The sequence below is a fragment of the Marmota flaviventris genome, chromosome 1 (genome assembly GCF_047511675.1).
Source record: "Marmota flaviventris isolate mMarFla1 chromosome 1, mMarFla1.hap1, whole genome shotgun sequence".
Taxonomy (NCBI): Eukaryota; Metazoa; Chordata; class Mammalia; order Rodentia; family Sciuridae; genus Marmota; species Marmota flaviventris.
Genome location: NC_092498.1, coordinates 126,167,508 through 126,189,552, shown reverse-complemented (window position 1 = coordinate 126,189,552; position 22,045 = coordinate 126,167,508). Strand labels below are relative to the sequence as shown.

The 22,045-nt window shown below is 50.2% G+C and overlaps 1 protein-coding gene across 1 annotated transcript in view; it reads left to right on the top strand.

Annotated features, from left to right (window-relative positions):
* Tmem132c (transmembrane protein 132C) overlaps positions 1–22,045 on the top strand; it is a 273,283-nt gene that overhangs the window by 180,546 nt on the left and 70,692 nt on the right. The gene's annotated exons all lie outside the window — the stretch shown is intronic.

Here is a 22,045-nt window from a genome sequence, read left to right as displayed (position 1 = left end):
CAGGCTCTCGTGGCCTGGGCTGGGTGGCCCCAGAGACCAGAGGGCCTGTCCCAACCTGTGGTTCCTGAACAAAGGGTCAGGTCGTTTTCTAATTATAAAAGTTTAACATGCTCTTCTCATGATATGGGGAGGTACCAATGCCTTACTACCCGGGGTTTAACTCAATATAACCTCCACAAGAGAACAAACATGGTGGATTTATTTATTTTACAAATTTAGAATATGTGCGTTTGTGTGTGTGTGTGTGTGTGTATATATATATATATATATATATATATGTATATATAACATGTATATATATACATATATATATATACACACACAGATTTTTAAAAAATATTTTAGTTGTAGATGGATATAATACTTTATTTTGTTTATTTAGTTTTATGTGGTGCTGGGATCCAGCCCAGGGCCTCACACATGCTAGGTGAGCGCTCTACCACTGAGCCACAGCTCCAGCCCTATATACAGATTTTATTTTTATATAAGATGCTTTTACTTGCACTTCTTTTAGAAAATTTTTCTCTTGACTTTATTTCTTAAAAACAATGTTAATGGCTCCCTAATATCCCCTCACGTATATTTAACATACTGTGAATAGGGAAGCTGTGCTGCTTAGCATTTAGGTTGTGTTCCAGGTTATGCTCATAGATAATGCGGAGCAGTGAAACATAAGTTGTCCATTTCTGTTGGAAAAATCTGGGGCAAAGGAGGCCTTTCTTCTTTTCATCATGAGTATTGTGTTTCGTTCTATGGCAGTAATAGGGAGATTTTTTTTTTTTCCTGATTGCCTTGGATCTACCTAAAGAGGTTACCTTTTACTAATATCAAATCTCTGTAGGGTTAGTGATTACCCGTTTAAAGAGGCTGCTGGCATTCAGTCTGGATTCACATATCACATTTAAATAAAATATCAAATTTATATTTTGTGTTTTCTAAATGGATTAAAACTGATGCATTCTATATGTTACTTTCTTTGAGATGGCTTAGTGATGAGAGAATAATAATTTGCAAACTTGGATAACATAGCATTCCTTTATTATTTAAAAAAAATCTCTAAAGTTTAGCATCCCTGATGTTTCCACTGAAAACTTTCAAATTGTAATATAGCTCCATAAAACGTGCACAAAAGCTGACTCAGTTTCCCTTCAGTAATTGAAATTCACAAGTTCACATCATCTGTGTTCAGAATGCTAGTGTCTTCCAGGGTCTGTGTTTCTTCTGTTACTTTCGAGTAACTGGTCTTTATTGTACCTATTAATGGGGTTCTGTGTGATATTTCAACATACGTGTAGAATACACAGTTGGCTTCTTTTTAAATTTTTTTTTTAGTTGTAGGTGAACACAATACCTGTATCTTATTTATTTTATTTTTATGTGGTGCTGAGGATGGAACCCAGTGCCTCCCACCTGCAAGTCAGGTGCTCTACCACTGAGCTACAACTGCAGCCCCAACAACAGTTGGCTTTTTAATATCAGAAGCAATGTCCTGAATTTTTAGGACTCTTGATACTTAGAGTGAATCTTCCAGGAGCAATTAGTATTAAGGGGATGAATCTTCCATTACTAGATGCCTTTTGTTAGGTGAACTTGACAGAACCCCCCAACGCACACACCCCACTTCCCTCACTTTTCCATCTCTGCTCTCTCAGCCATATAACTCTCCCACAGGCCTTCCTTCCACATGGGGCCACAGGAAACATCTGGGGTCCTGGGCAACTCGTGGCTTCAACACCAACCGTCCCCACCAGGGCCTCTGGGAAGTTCCAGTACATTTGGGGGTGAGGGCAGTGCTGGGGTCAGCTGTTTGAATCCGTGACATTGTGAAAACATGACCAGAAGAAATGTGTGCCTGGGTCCCTTGGTATAAGCAGGATGTCAGACCTCCTGAATCTGATTTTGCACATAAAGTGTGATTAACGCACAAGATTAGCACTGATGATGCAATAAAGGTAAAGGTCTTCGTTATCAGTGAGTGTGAACATGAGAAGCAGAATGAGGGTCCTCGAGCAGGAGGTAAGTTCTGAAGAGCCCCCAAGAGCCCTGCCCTGGGGCTCTAAGTGCCAGTGTGCTCGCCAAGAGTGGACGTGTGCATGATTTCCCTGGGTCCTGGTGCTTCCGAATGCTCCACAGAGCACCATGGGCTAGGCCTGCACTGCCCACCTTTCAGGTCCAGACTGGCTCGCTTCAAGGGCTGGAGTGGGGATGGCCACTGGAGACAGGGAGGCCTGGAGGTGCCTGTGTGCTCAGCTGCCCTCGAGTGCCAGCCTAGAAGGCAACCTTGCCTTCTCGGGAGTGTCATCGAGGAAGAACTGGTGTCCTCAATTCAAACTGATGTTCCCTTTTTCTTTAACTGACATCATTGACTGAGGCCAGGCTGCTTCCTGATGTCGGTGACCATCCTTAGATGCTCCCGTCTTAATGAAGACAAGAGGGATGTATGCAAGGGAGATTTCCTGAGGCCACAGGATCAGCTTGGAGGGCGGGCACCACCAGGGGAGCCTCAGCAGCAGCGGCAACTGGCCTGAAATCTCACCACATCACGTCTCCTCGGACCACCTCTCCCATAAAGAGGTTCTTCAAAATCAACTTTAAATGACTTTGGTTTTAAAAATTCGCCTTCATTTATAGGAATCATGTCCTGAAAATGGTGCTTTGAAGGTGCTGTTGTTTTTCCTAACTTACAAGTACACAGCCAGGAGCCCTATGTCACAGGACTGAGACACCCTCTCTGTCCCCGGGTCTGCGGAAGACATCACTCCCCAAGCAGGTCAGCAGGAGGAAGAAGCTTCAGCACACGGGGGCGTGGCTTCGCTTGCTGGTCCCTGCCTTTGAAATGGCCTGTGTCTCTGTCCTCATGTCCTGGTGCTGAAACCAATCCCCACAAATGCAGTGTCTTAAATAGATCCTCACGTGGTGCTGGAGGTCTGAAGTCAAATCGGGTGTCTCTGGGAGACCATCAAGGTGTCAGTGGGGCTACATTTCCTGGGGGGGGGCAGTGGGACGTGTCTCTTGTCTTCTAAGCCACTTAATTTTGATGGTGGCTGCTTTCTCACCCTCGGCCAACCTCAACCGCTCACGGTGCTTCTCAGGCAGCGTCTCTGGCCCTCCACTCCACCCCAGGTCTCATCTGGCTCTCCTGCCTCCTACCTCCACTTGCTAGTGTCCTGTGATGACATCAGGCTGAATGGTCCAGGACCTTCCCCCACTTCTGAAACCCTCAGTCTAAGGTCCCTCTGCCTTGGAAGGTTGCATGGTCACAGGTTCCAGGATCAGATGTGGACTAATGTGCCTGTGAGGTCTTCTTAGAGTGTGGCACCTGCAGCATCCGCTGGGTCCTGAGTCTCTGTAGGGCTGGGCGGGGCCGCCCTGGGCTCCAGGCTCAGGCCAGTTGCTGCCCCTTCTGGTTTCCAGGCAGTGGATGGCACTCCCACTCAGGGCACTTCTGCATAGCAGAGGAGGAAGGCAGATCCTGCACATGTGCCAAGCTGCCTCGGGCACTGGGCTCCTGCCCAGCTGGCCCAGCAGGAGCAGAGCTGCAGTCAGGGAATGTGGAATGGACTCTAGCTTCAAGGACGAGGTTGGCTCCGTCAGCTACCTGAGATCCTGTTGGCACGAAGCTCCCATTTTGTGATCTGTGGCTGGCAGCAGTCCTGTTGGTGGGACAGCCAGGACTTGGGTGGTGGAGAGCTTTCTTCCTGCCTCTGGCCCTCGGGATGCCCCTCATGAGTTTTGCAGTTAGGTGGGTTGCCCACTGAAGCCACAAAGCCACAGGGGCATTTTCAGACCACAGTCACATCCCCATGTGCTTACAACAGGGTCCCGGGGTCATGGGAACAACCTTGGAGAGCAGTGCTGGTAAGCCCAGGGAGTGTAGCCAGGCTGGGCAGTTTGGGATCATCAGCCCCCAGGCAGGGTGGCCAGAAAGGTGGCTCTGTAGACTTGCTGAGGCCCTGACACCCATTTCCAAACCGTCACTGTACACCTAACCAAAAATAGTGAGGAGATACATGAGCACAGCTTCAAATCATGCCCTGGCCTCGACCCACAGCATGTCCCCTCAGGGCCCTTGGCCCAGATCCTTCACACATCAGATGCTAGGAGAAGATTTGGGAGCTGGGCTCTGAACCAGAGGACAGCCAGTGGCTAAAGGCATTTGCTCTTGGTGCTTCAGGGCTCAGGGAGTAGCTCTAGTCCACAAGTTTCCAACAAGAGCAGTGAATGGGTACAGGGCTGCACTGGAGGTGTGTGGGAATTCTTCCTATAGCAGTTCCCTCCTACAGCTTCCTTCCAATACCTGAGCACTTGTCAACTGGATGTCCCTGCACCGAGCTTCATGAGTCTGTGGGTTCATGACCACAGCAAAACCAGAATCTGAGTGACATCATTTTAGACACAATGTTTCCAGTTAGACTCTGTGCAGGTACCCCCTTATCGTCTGTGCGTTTTCTTTGGTTTGTGAAAATGTTTTAGTAGAAGTGGCAGATCTGTCAGCTAGTGCCACCATAATGCTACATTAAAAAAAAAAAAAAGACTACCTGGCATCTTAGAATCTAAAGCTTTTACAGCTGCAAGCGTCCCTCCTGCTCCAGGAGCCGTGGATGGAGCCCAGTTGCTGCTGAGGGTCACACAGGCTGGCAGGGCTGCACCTACTCTGGTGACACTATTCCCCGGGCAGCTGGCTACCTCCTGACCACAGCACATCCAATAACTGCCACAGGCCAAAGTCAGAGGGGTGGGGATGTGCCCTCCACAGGCAGTGGGAGTGGGGACTTGCTGCTCCGTGAGAGACGTTTGTCATACCTCAGCAACTCTACAGGCTGCTGGGCTCAGGAGAGTCCCCTTGCTCTGAGGAAACCTGTGGTTCCCCTTTCTCTTGTTTGCTCACTGAACAAGTGTCTGTCGAGTGCCCAGAGCCTGTGGTCACCATGCTAACAAGCTCAGGCCAGGGGAATTCAGGGAGAAATTTGAAGCCTGTCCCAGTGTGACTGGGCACCACACGGTGACCAGCGTAGCCCTGGGAGAGCCTGTGAGGATGGAATGAACTCAGCTAACCCAAGGAGCGCTGTTCCCTGATGCCACCTTCCAATGTCGGGTGTGCTCTGGGGCCATTGGGGCCCTTTGGCCCACTCTTCCAGGTTGCAGAAGGAGCCAAGTGTCTTGGTCTTCCTGGGGCTGCTCTGCCAGTGGAGACTGGGTGTGGAGTACAAAAGCCCAGCTGGGTCCCCCACTGCAGGTGGCTCCCAATCGTCATGGACACACAGAGCCCCCTCAGGACCTGGCTGCAGAGGAGGACTTCAGAATCTGAGCTGTTCTGTGCAAGTTATTTCCCACTCTCCTTCCTTACCAGCTTCTCCTGGGGGTGGGGAGGTCTTCCACAATCAAACACCCTCATCTTGGAGTCGGCTTCTGTTGGACCCAACCTGAGAGGCTCAGAGACACATGGGGCCTCTGCTTCCTCCCTGTTCAAGTGGCCTCAGGTGGGTGACGAAGAAAGCCAGCTTATAAGGAAACTAACCTGGACCCTCCCAAAGTCTTGTGGGCTTCTGGTCCCAAAGCCACCTGTCCCTGAGCCTCAAATCCAGGAGGCCAGCTGACACTTGGTCCACACATACCCTGAATTGTGTACTTTCTAGTCCCCTGTATCAGCGCTTCAGTAGTCGGAGCACCTCGGCCCTCAAGCAGAATCCATCGGCAGCCCCTGAGCATTCTCAGGATTTGCAGGGGCGAGGCCAGCAGAGCCAGGGACTGTCCAGACCTCCCCGCAGCTGGAGTGACTGGTTCTCGAGTAATGCCTCCTGCCACAGGGAGAGTGAGTGGTGGCCAGCAGGCGGCCTGTGTGAATGTGGGAACACATTTTTCGTCATCCTTTCTGTGCCTGTTCCTGAGGGAGCGTCTTCCCCGTGCCCTTTCATCTCCCTCGCCCTTTCTAAGTCTTTGTTCAAACCTAAGAGTCAGGGCCAGTCTGAGCAGCTGGGGATCAATTAGGGGAGACTTTCCTGAGGCCCGTGAGGCTGTGGCAGAGGAAGTCGGACTGCTCCCCTTGATTCAGTGCTCTAGTAAGCGTCTGCCCCCAGCATTCCCCAGGCCTTCCTGCAAGTTCATTCCTTCAGGGCAAACACCCCAAACGAGGTGTTTCTTTAAACTGCCAGCATCTTCTGAAGTTAACAGGCAACCTCTTGTTGCCTGAGGCTAGGGCTGAGTGGGGGGGCTGGTGTGGGTCCCTGGGAGCCTGCTGCGCTGGGCTCTCAGTACCGAACACCTTGACTTAAAGTAGTCGGCTTCTTGCATTTTAAATGCTTTCCTTTAGGCTTTATTATTAAAAGGTCACTGTTAAAATCTCTTCCTGAAGCAAGCTTGCCCTCTTAAAAGTAGAAACTTAAAGAACCGTGATATGCTACCTATTTCGTGGAACTCAACCGCCTGCAGAATAGGACTCCGTGTACTTGCTAGAGTCTGGCGTTTTGCAAAATGCTTTGTGGCAGTCACTTCAGTTCATCTTCCTGACAGCCCGGTGAACTCGGCATCACTCAGCGTCCAGAAAAGGAAAGGGGAAGTGCCCAACTGGTATATATGCAAATGATTAAAAATGCTTTATTTTTTAAAATAGCTTTACTGTCAACATCAGGTCCCCTCCACCCCCATACAGCCTTGGGCCCACAGGCCCAGGACTGGCTTTAGAACAGCTAGGAGACTTCCTTCTTAACTCACCTTAAAGCTTAGGGGAGAATCTGAAAGGGACAAACTTTTGCCTGTGTGACTCAATCTTTCACAGGCCACTCATCCCCCTTTGGAAAACAGTTCCCAGGGTGTTCAAAGGGTGACCAACAGCTTCCAGAACCTTCTCTTGTGGGAGCACAGGCCCTTGTTGCCAGTTCTCTGGGTTTTTCTAGAGCAGCTAAAAAACACGTGTTCAGATTTTTAAAATCACTGTGCAGATCAAACTAAAAGATAATTGCTCTGGAAATGTCTCATCAGCAAGTAAATCCTGGGCAAAGTGGCCAGTTTCAGCCAAAATAAAGCCCGTTTTCTTGAGGAGGTTGATTGTGTCTTCCTCGCATGGCATCTGCAGCAAGAGCCGCCCTGGAGCTGGACTCTGCAGCTTTGGGAGGGATTTATAAATAGGACCGGCCACCAAAGACCAGCGCCCTCATTTCACCAGAGATTCCTCCTCAACAGAACAAATCACAAGCACCTTTGTTTCCAGCAGATGTTGTGGGCACGCTTCTGAGCTCTGGCCCCTGCCTCTCTTCCCACAGCTTTAATGGAGAGCCGGCCCTACCCAGGATCCTGCCTGTCCCCCTTGGGGTGGCTGTGAACCAGCTGGCATTCTCTAGGGGTCCTGGGGGGAGGCCTGCTGGGGTCCATGGGCTCCCATAGGGTGCCAGATAATGCCCGCCCCATTCTCCCTCCTGGAATAAAGGCAGCGGCAGCAACCCTCAGTCCTCTTAATTCAAGAGCATCAAGTTTCAGGGACTCTGCTGCCTAGGAGAAGTCTAAATCAGGCAGGTAATAAAACGAGAAGGGCTTTGCAGAAAGCAAAAATCATTGAAAATGGTAAATAAAATGCCCATTAGTATTCATTTAAGCAGTCCCAGCTGCACACCGCACAATTCGACTCCACTGTCTGTTTTGAAGAATTCTGGAACATGAGCAGGCTCATAGCTGCTTGGTGTAAGCTGTTCCAGCAGAGCTTAGGGGAGTGACAAGCTAAAATAATCTGCTTTCCCCTGAAAGAAATCATCCAGACCTAGTCCTCTCCGTAAGACATATTTGAAGATAGCAAATAACCACAAATTAAAATCTCCCCATCAGTAGCATATGATCACATTTTGCATTCTTAAACCCCCAAATTCATAGCAGGCTCATCTAAGCATCTGAAGCAGGTCAGTTGTGGATACCTGAACCATGTGGTTCTCTGTGAGATTTTTCTCTCCCTCCCACTTTGAGCACGTGCCAGGCTTTGGGGTCCTGGGCTCTGTGGCAAAGGTCAAGGCCAAGATGGCGAGGCTACTGGTGTTTCCTGTCACTTCTAGAAGCTGATGTCTCCAGCGGAACTTGCTGGAGGCACCTGAGGGCACAGGAGGGACAAACTGGCCACTTTGCCCAGGATTTACTTGCTCCCATGAAGGAGCCTGAGAAAAGCTTCTCCTGAGACCCACAGCCAGGCAGGCATCTCAGCCCTGTGTCTGATGTCAGAAAAGGTCCCAGGGTGGTCTCCATTACTTGGTGCTTGGCAAGCCACTTGGTCCACATCCCGTCACGACAGCCTATGGTGAAGGGAATTGACTTCCTCAAGGAAATCAGGATGCTCTACAGAGAAGGAAGAGATGCCAGGGAGGTAAGAGATGCCCACTCAGGTGGGCTCACAGCTGGATGCTTTGCACATAAGCATCAGGCTTCCTCGGTGCTGTGAGGTGAATATCTGCAAAATCTCTTTTCATGAGGCCACTGCCTGCCCTGGTTGCATTTTTCTAAAAATAGCTCCAATGGACATACTCTCAATGGCTCTGCCCACATGCCCCTCTGGAATCTCTAAGGTATGGCATCTCTGCCTCCTCCCATTGAACCCTGATAGGCCTTGGTGACTGGCTGAAAATAGTGTTTGGCAGCAATGACACCGTGCAATGCCCAAAGCTGTGTCATAAAAGAGCTCTGAGCCAACATCTAGGCAGACCTGTTCCCCTGAGGCCGCCATGATGTGAGGAAGCCCAACTATGGAAAGTCCCCAAGGAGGACCTCTTACCTTACAAAGAGAGAACGATGTCCAGCCATCTCCCTCTGCTCCAGCCTCTTCCATCCAGAGTCACCATCAGACAGTGACTGCAAGGGACACCCAAGACAAAGCAACCCAGCCAAGCCTTTTCAGAACTCTTGACTCACAGAAACCAAGAGAGTCAATAAAGTGATTGCTTCTGTTTTACACTGCCAGGTTTGGATGGGATCTGTGGAACACTGGTAACACAGAGGGTTAAACAACTTGCCAAACTCACAGGGCCACAGAGGGCCAGAATCAATCTTGTAGCCCTGTTCTCCTGATCCTCAGTGCTCCCACAACAAGGAAGAGATGTGGAGGGTCTCCTATCCTCTGCTTTGCACCCTTCCCAGTTTCCAGCATCACCTCTGGAAGTTTTCTCCTGTGCTCTGTAGACCCAAGCCTCATTTAAGGTTTTACACAGGCAGAATGAGAGTTTCTGTTTTCTTCATGCCCTTGACAGTCTGGCATGCAATACCCAGTCAAGACTGAATATGTACAAAGTAAACATCTCTCAGCATCTGCCCTGCAATGACTTTGCTACACCCAGTGAAGCAGCCTCTCTCGCTCTTGCCAGACCCATAATTAAATTTAAGAGAAGGCTGTGGCACCCATGTTCTGGTCTCTGACAGGAGCAGGTGTATTTTGGGACCAGTGACCTTGCCTTAGAGACCTTGGCTTGCTAACTGGCTTCCAGCTGAGACCCTCCCCAAAATGGTGCCTCCATTGTTGGTGCCCAGAAAGCAATCTGGGTACCAGTTAAGGGCTGTGGGGAGAACTTTCTAATACCCTCAAAGACCCACTGTGCTTCAGAGGACCTGTTCTGAATTCTCCTGGCCACCACTCAGCCACCACAAGATCCTGGCTTTGCTCACTTTGTGTAAATCCTTTCAATTCCAGGGACTTATTGAGATGGTGGGCCCTTATCATACTAATCTTCGTGATGAACTGGGAAACAGCAGGAGCAAGAAGCCACTTCCTCTCTTAAAACTTAAGAAGTGTTTTTGCTGGCATGATACCTGTGTTCTCAGGCATTCCTTAAAGTAATATGGTGCCCCAAATAGCAGTGTGGCCGTTTGAGCCAGTTGGCACCTGGGTTCAAGTCTCAGCTCTGCGACTCGGGCACTGTGAGGTCTGGTTTGTTTTGTTGTTGTTGTTCTTTTGTCTGTTTCAAATCATTCTGTCTCTTTGAGTCTTACATGAACTAAATAATGTAATGCTACATGATAATCGAGTCCTTGTTGGGGAACGCCTATCGGGATTGAGTCAGTGTTTGTGAAGTGCCCACAGCGGCTCAACTGTGTTTTTCATGGAGCACCATCTCCTTAGGTCCTTCCTGACATTTCAGAAGGGTTCCAGAATTCCTTGCATTTTCATGTGACCATGGCACCTTTTGTCACCAGTGGCATCTGTCAACCAGTGAGACCCTTGCCCTGCTGTGATCCATCCCCACACCCCACAGGATGCTCTGTTATGCCCACCAGCCGCTTCCTACCCTGCTGTTCCTGGGATCAGAGCTCTTCCTGCTGCAGTTACAGTCTCTGGGTGGCCCTGGCCTTGGCCCCCACCCTCAGGACAGCCAGAAGGTCAAGGAGAGGAGTGCTCAGCCAGAGAAAAGTCAGGAACTGGTGCACCCTGCTGGGTAGATACCTGTTGCTTTGACTATTTAAGCCCACACTGGAGGTCCCACAGAGACCTGCTGCAATTTGTCACTTAACTAAGGAAGATTTTCCTCCTTCCCTTTTATCATTTTCTAATCTTGATTTATGCAGGGTGATAGATAATCCATTCATAAGGCTCCAACTTCAACATGGACACAGATCTATGTGCAAATGTCTATCCCTGACCCACAGCCACCCTGCTCCTCCCCAGAGACCCAGTGTTTGCAGTCAATCACGGACCTTTCCAAACATGCTCGGTGTCTGTGCAAACACACACACACACTCTCTCCCCACCTGCCTGCAAACAGCATTGCTTCCTTTCTGCTTCACCTAATAATATATCTCACAGTTCTTCCATATCAGGACGTAAGGTGCTTTTCTTAATTTTTGGATTATCTATCTATCTATGCACACATATCATACAACCCCCTGTTGACTGGCATTTAGGTTTTTGCCTAGAAGGGCTGCTTTCACTAATGTTGCCAAATGCCTCCTCCTTGGACCATCGTGACCAGCTGGGGCAGAGGGCACATCACAGACACCGCGTGCTCCTCTGAAAGGTCTAGGGCATGCACACAGCCATGCTTGCTGCATGTTACTACCAACCACTTGATCCTGTGGGGCTCATTTTTATTTGCCCTCTAATGGCTTGGTCACCAAGTAGCCTGAGATTATAACTCGCCATGAGAGCTAAAGCCATAGTTTTCTAGGATTTTTAGGAAGTCCTGGGGAGTACTGGCAGGGTGCCTGGGACCCTGGGACCCGCTGAGTTCCTGGAGCCCCCGTCTGGGATCTGCAGCTCTTGGTGAGTGTGCCCCCATGTGCAAGCTCTGAGTCGGTTCTTCTCTAGACCCTCACCGCACCTCTGTCTGCTCCCATCCATCCCCCACCTCCATCGTTTCTTCTCAAGATGGCCACAGTGTTTTCCCTCCACCACAAATCAGATCGTGGAGTGTCCTGTTGGCCCTGTCCTGGTGTGGCTCCCCATCCCACCCAGCTCTTGGCCATGGCCCTGCCCACTTCCCTGACCTGTCCTCACACTTCACCAGTCCCTCCTCTGCACACGGGCTTTCTGTGAGGCTTATCCCTCCAGAGTCAGGTGTGCCCCTGCCCCAGGGCCTTTGCTTCTGCTGTTTCCTCAGGCCAGGCTCTGCCTGACTGGATCATTCTAAGTTTAAGCCTTGGCCCACTTGTCATATCTCAGAAAGAACCCATGTCACCACCCACACAGTCACCTGCTTCATTTTCCTTCAAGAACTCAGCAAAGTGATGAAATTACCTTGTTTATTTGTTTACCATCTTTATCACCCCAAATGGGGGCCTCATGTGGGGATGTGCCCTACATGGGGGATGTGCCCATCTTCTCTGCCTCTGGGTTTCTAGTGCTCTGATCAGTTTCTGGCTCGGGGAAGGGGCTGGAAACTCTTGCTAGCTGAATGAACACGGGATTCATCTTGGCAACAACAGTTGCCGTGAGGTGTCTTGTCTCCAGTCTGCAGATGAAGATGCAGGACGGGAAGATCCTTGTGTTGCCAGAGTGAGGAACATTTGCTGAGTGACTAAGGACACGGTGGCGCTGTCCTGACACATGGAGTTAGAGCACGCTGTCCTCCTGCACAGATGAGGGAGAGCCCCAGAGAGCCTAAGTGTGGGGATGGGCGTCCTGGAGCCTATGATGTGGGGTTGTGGAAGGGGTAGGGAATGGGAACCTCTCCACTCCTGTGCCCCCTGCTGCCTACCCAGATCCCACGGTGCCACCCCCTCAGTAGCTGTGATGAAGGAAGGAGGGAGACATGCGCCACTCTGTAAGGAGAAGTACCAAGCCATCTTCCTGCCTGTCGGACGAGGCTTTAAAGGCAAAAGGGACATTTTTCTAAGATGTCCTTCCAGTTGGCAAGAAACTCACTGCCCCTCCAAGCTGGAGAGCTGCAGGACACAGGGAAATAGACACTCACTGCATCTTCACCTCTCGTGTGGGGCGCCACCCAGGACGCAGAGGTCCTAAGGGGGCAGACTCTCCCCCCACAGGCTCAGGAATTCCAGTCCCTGCACTGCCCTCTGAGCACTGTTCTACCCTCGTGGTGAGGCACCTCCCATGACATAAGCCAGGCTGGAAGGTCTCAGAGGGAGGCCTGGGTCTGTGTGTGTGTGTTCATTAACCAAATGCATATGGAGTGCCTGCCAAGCACTGGGAATATCAAAGCGTATAATGGCAAGCATGTACCCCAACCTCATGGAATTCACTGACCTTTAGAAAAGACGGAAAATGATCAAATTAGGGTAGCAAGAAATACTTAGTTGCTACTCTACTAAGAGCATGAGGAAGAGCACTTAGGGTGGATTTAAAAATCCCACCATAAAGGAGTCTGTTATTTAGGATGTGGGTCAACCACTGGCAAAAGAAGCCTTGTCTAAAGTGGTGTAACCAAGGAAAATGTCTTCTGCCACAGAGGATCCAGGGTGTCTCGGTGCTGGGCTTCAATGCCATCAGAAGCCAAGGCTTCTTCTCTCCTGGGCTCAGGGACAGCAGAGGAGGCTGCCCCACAACTTGACCCATATGGTGCCAGCTCACAGCCCGGTGATGGGAAGTTGAGGTTTTGGGGAGAGCAGGGGAGCCAGACCGTGGGGAAAAGCTTCTATCTTCATCCAAAGAATGACAAGAAGCCTTTGCAAGGTGTCAAGCATGATGATGGCACTGTCCCATTTATATAAAAAAAAGTTATTATGGCAAATGTATAAAGAGCAGATTGGGGGAGGGGTTCCCAGAAGATGCAGGCAAGCAGATGATAATGACAGGTCAAAATAAGGACCCCGTGTGCCCCCGCCCTTGGTACCACTGTCCTTCTCCAGCTCTGACTCCAACACGGAGGACCTCGGCTACACTCCTGTCACCTCCCACACTGCCATGTCATCTAGTGCCAAGCACGCTGAGAGCACACCTGGACTCCCTGCGTTGGAAAACTACCATGGCTGTGCTCAGCAGAGGGCCCGGCAGCTCCTTTCAACAGTCCCCGCCATGAGAGAGGTGATCTCGCAGCCGAGGTTATTTTAATAACTTCAAATCGCTCCTCCAGACCTCGTGCTCTGTCTCTTCTCAAAGGCAGAGTGACAGGCCGCTCTGCAAAGCCGTCTCCATGCCTTTCCTGGGTAACTTAATAACTTCTTCCTTTCTGTTTTCAACATCACGTTAATTCTTCCTAAGTGGTTCTCACTGTTCCCTCTCGGTCCGTCTGGAGTGCAGCACTTTCTCGCCAGCCCTGTGTAGACGAGGCCAGCTAAATGACAGAGACACCTCATCCATCATGACTTTAGTTTTCCACCTTGGGAAACCACCAGGCTTAAGTCATGGATAGAAGCAAGTCCCCTCAATTCTTCACTGGCTGCTTTGGCGGAGGGTCCCTGGTCCTCGCACAGGCAGGCCGCCATCTGGAAATCCATGATGGTCCCCATGCAGATGTCAATCCGTCAGGGCAGAAGGGTCAGCTCTGTGATGGAGGCCCCACAGCACGGAATCGCAGGTAGAAGTTGCATTCTCTTGTTTGAATGTCAGTGTGTCTGTGGCAGCTCACTCCGCACAGAGTGGGAGTCTCAGGCTGTCCATCTTGCTGCTCCATCACCAGACATTGCTGTACTTCCACAATCCAAGATGGCGCTCCAGTATCATCAGTCAGCCCAGGGAGGGGCACCAGGGAGCAGGGAGACTACTTTTCCTTTTAAAGGCAGGGCCCAAAAATTGTCCCTGTCACTTTTCATGTGCAGAACATACACATAGGGCCATGCCTAGCTGCAAAGGAGGCTGGGAAATGTCATCTTTTGCCCCAGATTGTCATGTACCAAATCAGAAGGGAAAGCAGAAGAGGACAGCTAGGAGTCTCTGCCACAAGCAGGGATTTGAAAATATTCCTTCCACCTTCAGAAGGTGAGTCCTTTGAAGTAGGTGTCCGAGAATCTAGAGTCTTGGTGGTCCATTAAGGCCAGACTGGCAGGTGGACTTCCAGTCAGGAAAGGGAAGGCTCAGCTCTCAAGAGGTTTCAAACACATGAGCAAGAACCAGAGGACACAGGAGACCAGGCCAGCAGGGGAGGGATGTGAGTGCCTAGGACAGTCCCTGCCCTGGGCCAGGAGCCTCCATGTGACCCTGTTGTAAAGACAAGAGCACCGCTCAGCCTTGGAGTCCACTTCTTGCAGAATGGCTCTTTCCCAGTGTTATGCAATGTGCTTTCTGAGACCGTTTGCATTTGAAGTGACCCAGTCCCAGTCCCTGCAGTCTTGGAAAAGTCACTCCTCAGACCTCAGGCTTCTCTACAAAGCACGGATGCCATAGGAACGCTGTGGGATTGGAAAGTCATAGAACACTGTGCGACCCTTAGAGCTGTGCTTGATACCCAGCAAAAGCTCAGTACATTCTACCTCAGTCTTAGTCTGCCTGGGCTGCTAAATGGCCACGCCATAAGCTGAGGGGTTGAAACCGAAGACGCTCGTTTCCCATGGTCCCAGAGGCTGGAGGCCCAAGGTCAGGGCTCCTGCGGTCTCTGCAGACCTGTTGTCGGCTGAAGGCTGCTGCTTGCTTTGCAGAGGGCCATTTTCTCCTTGGGTCCTCCCAGGGCAGGAGGAGCTCTAGTCTCTGTCTCTGTCTCTCTCTCTCTCCTTGTAAGGATATGAATCCCATCATGAGGCTCTATGCTCATGACCCCATCTGAACCTGATCACCTCCCAAAGCCCCACTCCTGATAAATGGGCCTGGGGGATTGAGTTCCAACCCAAGAATTGGGGGGTCACAGATAAGCTGTCCACAACGTATTTGTGAACAGTGGTGTTTCTCAGAGTCTTGCTGGGCAAGAAGTCAGGAGGGGGCCCTGGCTCCCCAGAGGAGCCAGGTGGCCCCGCCACTCCTGAGGCTAGCATAAAAATTCAGGCAAAATCCCTGTTCTGTCAAAGTGGCTTCAAAGCCAGTCCTCTGCCCTGCAGTGCCCTAGGCCACCCCAGCAGCGCCCTGGGCCACCCCAGACCCTGGCTGCTCTATCTGCTGCTCCTCTGCAGAAGCTGATTCAGCCACTCACAGACAAGCTCTGTGTCTTTCAACCACCCTGAGATATAGGTCCTTTGAGTCCCTCCCTCTGGACAGCCACATAAGGATGACAGGTGACTGAGAAGTGGGACTTGTGCTGGAAATCAGCTGTCACTTGTTTGTCCTGTAGCTAAGGGAAGCTGCTGGACTTCTCTAAGCCTCTGTGTCTTCATCTCTGTGAAGATGGCAGAGTCCCCGCTGATCCGTTTGCTCTCAAGGGCAAATGGTGTCAGACCCTCGACCTGTGAGCATCAGGAAAGCCAGGGCTTTGTGTTTGTGGCAGCAGCTTGTCACAGGCCAGGAGATGCCCCATGTGTGACCTTGCTCTTGTCAGCGTGGGCTACACGGCTGATGTGCTCTCAAGTGGCCCTGGAGGAGGTCTGCTTCCCCGAGAGTGTGCCTGGCTTGTGAGATGAGGTCACCGAGGCCCAGCCCACGTGTGGCTCAAGGCTGTCCATGGCCTTCCTGGCTTGAATGTTTGCAGAGCCCACTGGAAAAGGGGAAGAGGCTGTAGCCAACAGCCCTAAGAAGCCCAGGCTGCGAGTCTTACAGGCCACGAGGCGCGGAGTCCCCTCTACAGCACGGAGCCTGGAGGCAAATCCTTCCCCTCTTGAGCCTTCAAGGAAGACCCCGGCCCTTCCTGACACCCTTGGTCTCAGCTTGGGACAGACCCAGAAGCCCAGGACACTGCCCAGCCTCCCCAGGCTTCCTGACTTACAGAGCCTTGAGATGAGGGTGCAGTGTCAAGACACAAGTTCTGGGGGTAATTTGTCACACAGCAATAGAGGACACATGGTATCCTTAGACGCTCTAGGGCTGTTGTATAAACTCTTGGTTATGGGAAACTACAAACAGGAGCATCAGTTTTAAAGTATTCTAAAGGATTTCGATGGTAGTCACTTCATCTGCTCTTCCAACCTCGGAGATCCTGGAGAGGCAATGGGGGCTCCATTACAGGTGGGGAAACAGAGACTGAAGGGCAATAGAAGGGACTCGGACTCACTCGACTCCAACTAGCAGGATAGAGGCCACAGTGGTATTATTCTCCAAATCCTGGGCTCTCTCCAAGAAACCTACTGTCCATCGGTGCCTTCCCCTTTGTAAACCGGACTGTATCTTCTGCCATATTCGAACCCAAGATCCTTATGTTGAATAGCTAAACTCTTTTAACAAAGTCAATGCCTACTGGTGATTTTTCAGTCTCTAACATTCTAGGACATCACATTAAAGAAGGCCACTGGAGAAGACGCCATGAATGTGAACCTGCCTCTACCATACAGAAAAATAATTCACAATTCCTATGCGTATTTCTGATAATCTGTATTGTTTGGAGGACATTTTCCTAAGGACCGACTGACTTTTTAATCCTGAAAGCACCCTTTCTTTACGCACTTTCTTTACGTGCATTCATTGGGTTGGTTCAACCATTGCCTAGGAGCAGGAAACCTTCTTTTCAGACCTGTGTGGGTTGCAGCCACACCTTGGCAGGGAGAGCCAGGCTTTTGCGACTGATTTGCTTTTTCCAACCTGGAATGTGCCAAACTGACGTAAAAGCCTCTGAAATCGCTTCTGAGGATGAGCTGAAGGGGAGGCCATTCTCAGGTGAGGCAGATCTCTGCGATCACACCTCCTGTCACAGGGACCCTGGGGGAGTCTGCAGCCCTGATCCCAGCCCACTGCGCATCCTGTGGTTAGTACCACGTGGGCTTCAGCGCTACCACGGGGGAAGCAGCCTGGCAGGCTGCAGACTCCAGCACCGTGAACTGCTAACTGAACTTCGGCGAGTTTCTAACAGCGAGCACTTTGTACTGAGCCGAGGTAGCTAATGGGTGCTTTAAGCACCAGTCCTGATGGGGACTGGGGACAGAACACCAGCTGGATGCCAACCTTTCAAGGGCAAATACAGTTCATTGACCTTTCGGAAACGTCCACACCAATCCAACCCCACGTCCTCCAGGGCGCTCAGTCGGCTACTCCTGAAGTTCCCGTCCACCACCCAGAACTGTCCATTGCCTCCTCTGGGAGGGCCCTGTGTAGACTTGTCTTCATCCAAAGGTGTTTTCAGTGCAGGAGGAAGAGCCCCCCGGGTGGACTGGGGGGAGCCACAGGGCTGGAGTGCCAGGGGTGAACCTTCCACCTGGGGTTCCGTGGCGCCAACCGTAGCACAGGGTCCCTCCCCCGTCAGGCATCTTGGTTCTCATGGACCACAGGGTGCTGGGTGAGGCCCCAGGGCCCACTGGCATGAGTTGGATGCTGGGGACACTGAAGGGTCCAGTGAGAGAGGACAGTGGGGGCATCAAGAGTATATCAGAGGATGAACGTCTCCCAGGGCAAAAGCCTCCATTCTTCAGTCTCTTTTCTGCAGCAAAGTGAGGTCCGAGTCTGTTCGTTACTCTGTCTCCTAAAGACACAGACAAGAAGGACAGGTGGTGACGCACACCTGTCATCCCCCCCCCCCCCCCCCGCGCCTCCGGAGGCTGAGAAGGAAGAATCACAAGTTTGAGGTCCTAAGTAACTTAGCAAGACCCTGTCTCAAAATAAAAAATACAGGGTTGGGGATGTGACTCAGTGGTTAAGTGCCCTGGGTTCACTCCCCAGCACCAAATAAATAATAAATAAAAAGATGAAAAAGCACTAACAAGCTCTTTTTGTTTTATTCTGGGAACTGGAAATTGAAGCCAGGGGTGCTCAACTACTGAGCCACATCCCAGCACTTCTTTAAGAATGTTTTTGAGACAGGTCTTCACTAATTTGCTTAGGGCCTCACTAAGTTGCTGAAGCTGGCCTTGAACTTGCAATCATCCTGCCTCAACCTCCTGAGTCACTGGGATTAGAGTGTGCCACTGTGCTGGGCCACCAATGAGCCCGTAGATAGAGAAAGAGTGAGCGTTTCCACCTACTGCTGCAAAAGGATCTGTCTATAGTACACATAAAAAAGTGTAGGACAGAGATTTTGTACCAAGGAGTGAAGAGTAGAGGGCGGGCGGCTGGAGGGGGAAATAAAAAAAAAGCACAATTTACATCCTCCATTTATGCCATCAGCTTTTTATTAAGCAGGTGACATGAAGACAGAGCTGGCGCTAGGTGCTGCTTGAGGAGGGAGCAGTAAAGCCGACAGGCAATTTGGTAAATCAAGACAGTCAGCAAACATCTGCAGAGGACGATAATGTTCAAGGGGCTTCATTGTTTCTGTGAAAACTTAGTTATACTGGGCTGAGATTAATTTTTCATTGTCTCCAGTTAAACGGGGATTGCTTACACAGCTGCTGCAAATAGAACCTTGATTGCATTCCATCTTTGCCAAAATCATAAAAGACAGGATAAAAAAAAAGAAGTTAAATAAAATCAAAAACCAACTTCAGATGCACTGGAGCCTGGGTGCCCCCCGAGCCCTGGGACGTCTGCCTTCTGCACTGCATTTTCTTTGATCAATTTCAAGGTCCTTTTATTACGGTGTTGTTAACAAGAGACGGGAATCGAGAGATGAAAAATAAACTCTGACCATATTAGGAAAAAAATAGGAAGAAGCATATAATACTCCAAGTGGGGACAGCTGGGGTTGTTTCTTATCCTAAAGCTCCGTAGCACCACAAAGGGGTGGAAAGGTAAAAAAGCAAGCAAGAGAGACTGAGAATCCACCCCATGCACTGTGGTCACACTGAAGAGAGATGCTCAGCAACTTCTGACATGCACGGGCATGCGGCCAGGTGGGGTGTGCTTTCTGCTGTCAATTTCCTTCCCAAATAATTAACAACACTTGGGCACGTTCACAGCCTTCACAAATCTCATTTTGATGTGCGTGTCAGAGAAAACTGCTCCGATGAATGGTGCTTGGGTAGACTGAACTCCAGAATTTGGTTTTCTCTTCTTTTTATAGGCATTCCCTGCCCTAATGGGTAGTCTTGCTGATGCCGTGTGTGGAAAACAGATTCCTGTGGCCCAGCTAAATGGGCTCTCCTTTGCTATGACATGAAGTTCAGACACCAGAGTTAGGACTGGAGTTGGTTTGGTGGTTCCCCAAAGCCATCAGGGACCCAGGTTCCTTTTCTCTTCCTGCTGCACCATGTTTGGTATGCAGTGGCCTCTCTCATGCTCACAGAACGGTGGCTGAACATGCAGTCACTGTGTTTGTCAGAGGAGCAGGGCTTACGGCAATAGGCAAAGGCTGGGTCTGTCTGTCTCCTTGGGACAGAAGACAACAGCATTCCTGGAAACACAGCGAGTGGATGTCTGCTTATATCTCATTGCTGAACGGGACCCCATCATCACTCCAGCCAGCAAGGAGACCTGGGGAGGTGAACATTGTCACCTGCGCACAACACTGCTCTGAACAATTCAGAGTTCGATAAGCAAGAAAGGAGGCCAGTGTTGGATAAGCAGCCAGCTGTCCCAGGGCTCAGGAGGGCACCCTTTCCTCAGTCTTTGGATTCAGCTGCATGAGGGTGGGATGGCTGCAGCTACAGCTTGGAGATGAGACCATGAAAGTCTGAGGACAAAGGCCAGTGCCCTGTAGGGCCGAGCAGAAACTTGGGGCTGTCTGATGGCATTGTGGAGTCCCTGAATCAACCAACTCTGGGCTTCCCTATCTTCTAGCCTTTTTATTTGGTTTAAAAAAATACATACATATAAAAGTACTTATATATGTATGTATTTCCCTGCCAATTCAGTCTGAGGTTGGAATCTGGAATGTTCAGTAAAAATACTGTAACTGATACAAGTTTCTAGGTCTCTCTGTCAAGCCTACACACAAGAAAGTGTTTTTTTAAATGAATTTTTTTATTGTGGTAAAATATATATAATACAAAATTGACCATTTGAACCACATTTAAGTGTGCATTTCAGCTGCATGGAGCACTAGCATATTGTAAAATCACCGCCATCCATCTCCACAACTCTTTGATTGTCCCTAATTGAATCTCTATCCCTGTTAAATACCAGTGTCACAGCCCTTCCCTGGTCCCCAGCACCATTGTCCTACTTTTGTCTGTGGGTGTGTCTCCTCTAGGGACCTTCTGTAAGAAGAGGAATCAGGAATTTGTCTTTTAAAAGAGAGTGTGTTGATGAAAACTTGTGGTTATGAAGACAGAAAAGCCTCACTGAAATCTGTTTAAGAAATTAGAGCTGGTTTTAAGTATGGCTGGCTGCAGGGCCTCAAAGCTATTCTATGGAGAAGGCCTGGATTTTATTCTCTGTTCAGAGGCAGATTGTCCTGTCCCACTGTCAAATCTTCATCCTCTTTGGAATAAATCACAGGAAAAAGACAAAAGCCACTTCCGCTTCTCAACAGTTCCCACAAATATCCCAGAGTAGAGGGTCATTGGCTACAACTGATCATATGCTTATCCCAGAACCAATCATGTGCTTCTTCCTCTCCTGAATTCTGATTGGCCAGGAGAGGATCACATGCCCACTTGTAGTTTCTGCTAGCCTCTGATTGGCCAGGCCTGAGTCACGTGCCCACTTCTTGAACTGGATGTTGAACTGGTCCTGCTTAGGTCTGAGTCCCTGATAAAGTCTTGGGCACCAAAAAGGAGTGGAGACCTTTCTGGAAGGATGGAGACTCTGTACCAGATGGCAGATGGGCCAGATGTCCACTCCAGAGGCAGTTTTGATGTAGCCCAGGGGCAGTGCCTGTGCCACCTGGGATCCATAGCCTCCACACCTGGCTCTGATTACCCAGACCCCAGTATCCTTGGGCCCAGGGTGCCTGACCTGCTCACGTGAGTTCTCCTGGCTCCTTTGTTCATTCTTCCTCCTCCACCCTGCAGGACTGGAGCATCCTGTGCACATATAATGCTAACCAGTCCCCCCTAATCGTGACTCTCATTCTAACCCTTGGAGCACTGCTGTTTATAGCTGATGTCTCTGAGCACCTTCGACGTGTTGGAGTCTGGGTGAAGCACTTTGCCTCCTCCTTCCACCTGACAGCACTCCCACCATCTTCATCCATTTCCTCTTGCTCTAACTAGATTCCACAGACCAGGTGATTGATAAAGAGTGGAGATTTGTGGAGCTCACAGTGCTGGAGGCTCAGGGTCCAGGAGCATGGTGCCTGCATCTCTTCAGCATCTGGTAAGGGCATCAGGAGCTTCACAGCATAGCAGGGCATGTCACCTGGCAAGACAGCAGGTGTTCGAGCTCCGTCCCTCTTCTTCTTCCTATAAAGCCACCAATGCCAGCCTGGGGCCCTGCCTCACCATTTCACCTAACCCTTATGGTCCCTCACCGTGGTGGCTTTCCTGAACATGGACAGCCCTGGCTCCTCTCACTAACCCCTCTCACGTTACTACAAGATGATTCTCAAAAACACAGTAAAATCATGAGTCTTACAAATACAAAATGAACGTGTGTCAAAAATTTTAATGATGACAAATGGAGAAACCTATAAGATGTAACCCTTCACAGGGGAATTTAAGAGGCAGAGACATACACAGGCCATGAAATAAATTGTGTAAGTAGTTAAGAAACTGACTTTCCCACACAGATGGGGAGAGAAATCCATTGTCTCTCCTCTGGGCATAATTTGTAAGCGTGTCTCCTGACAGGAGGCATTTGCATGGC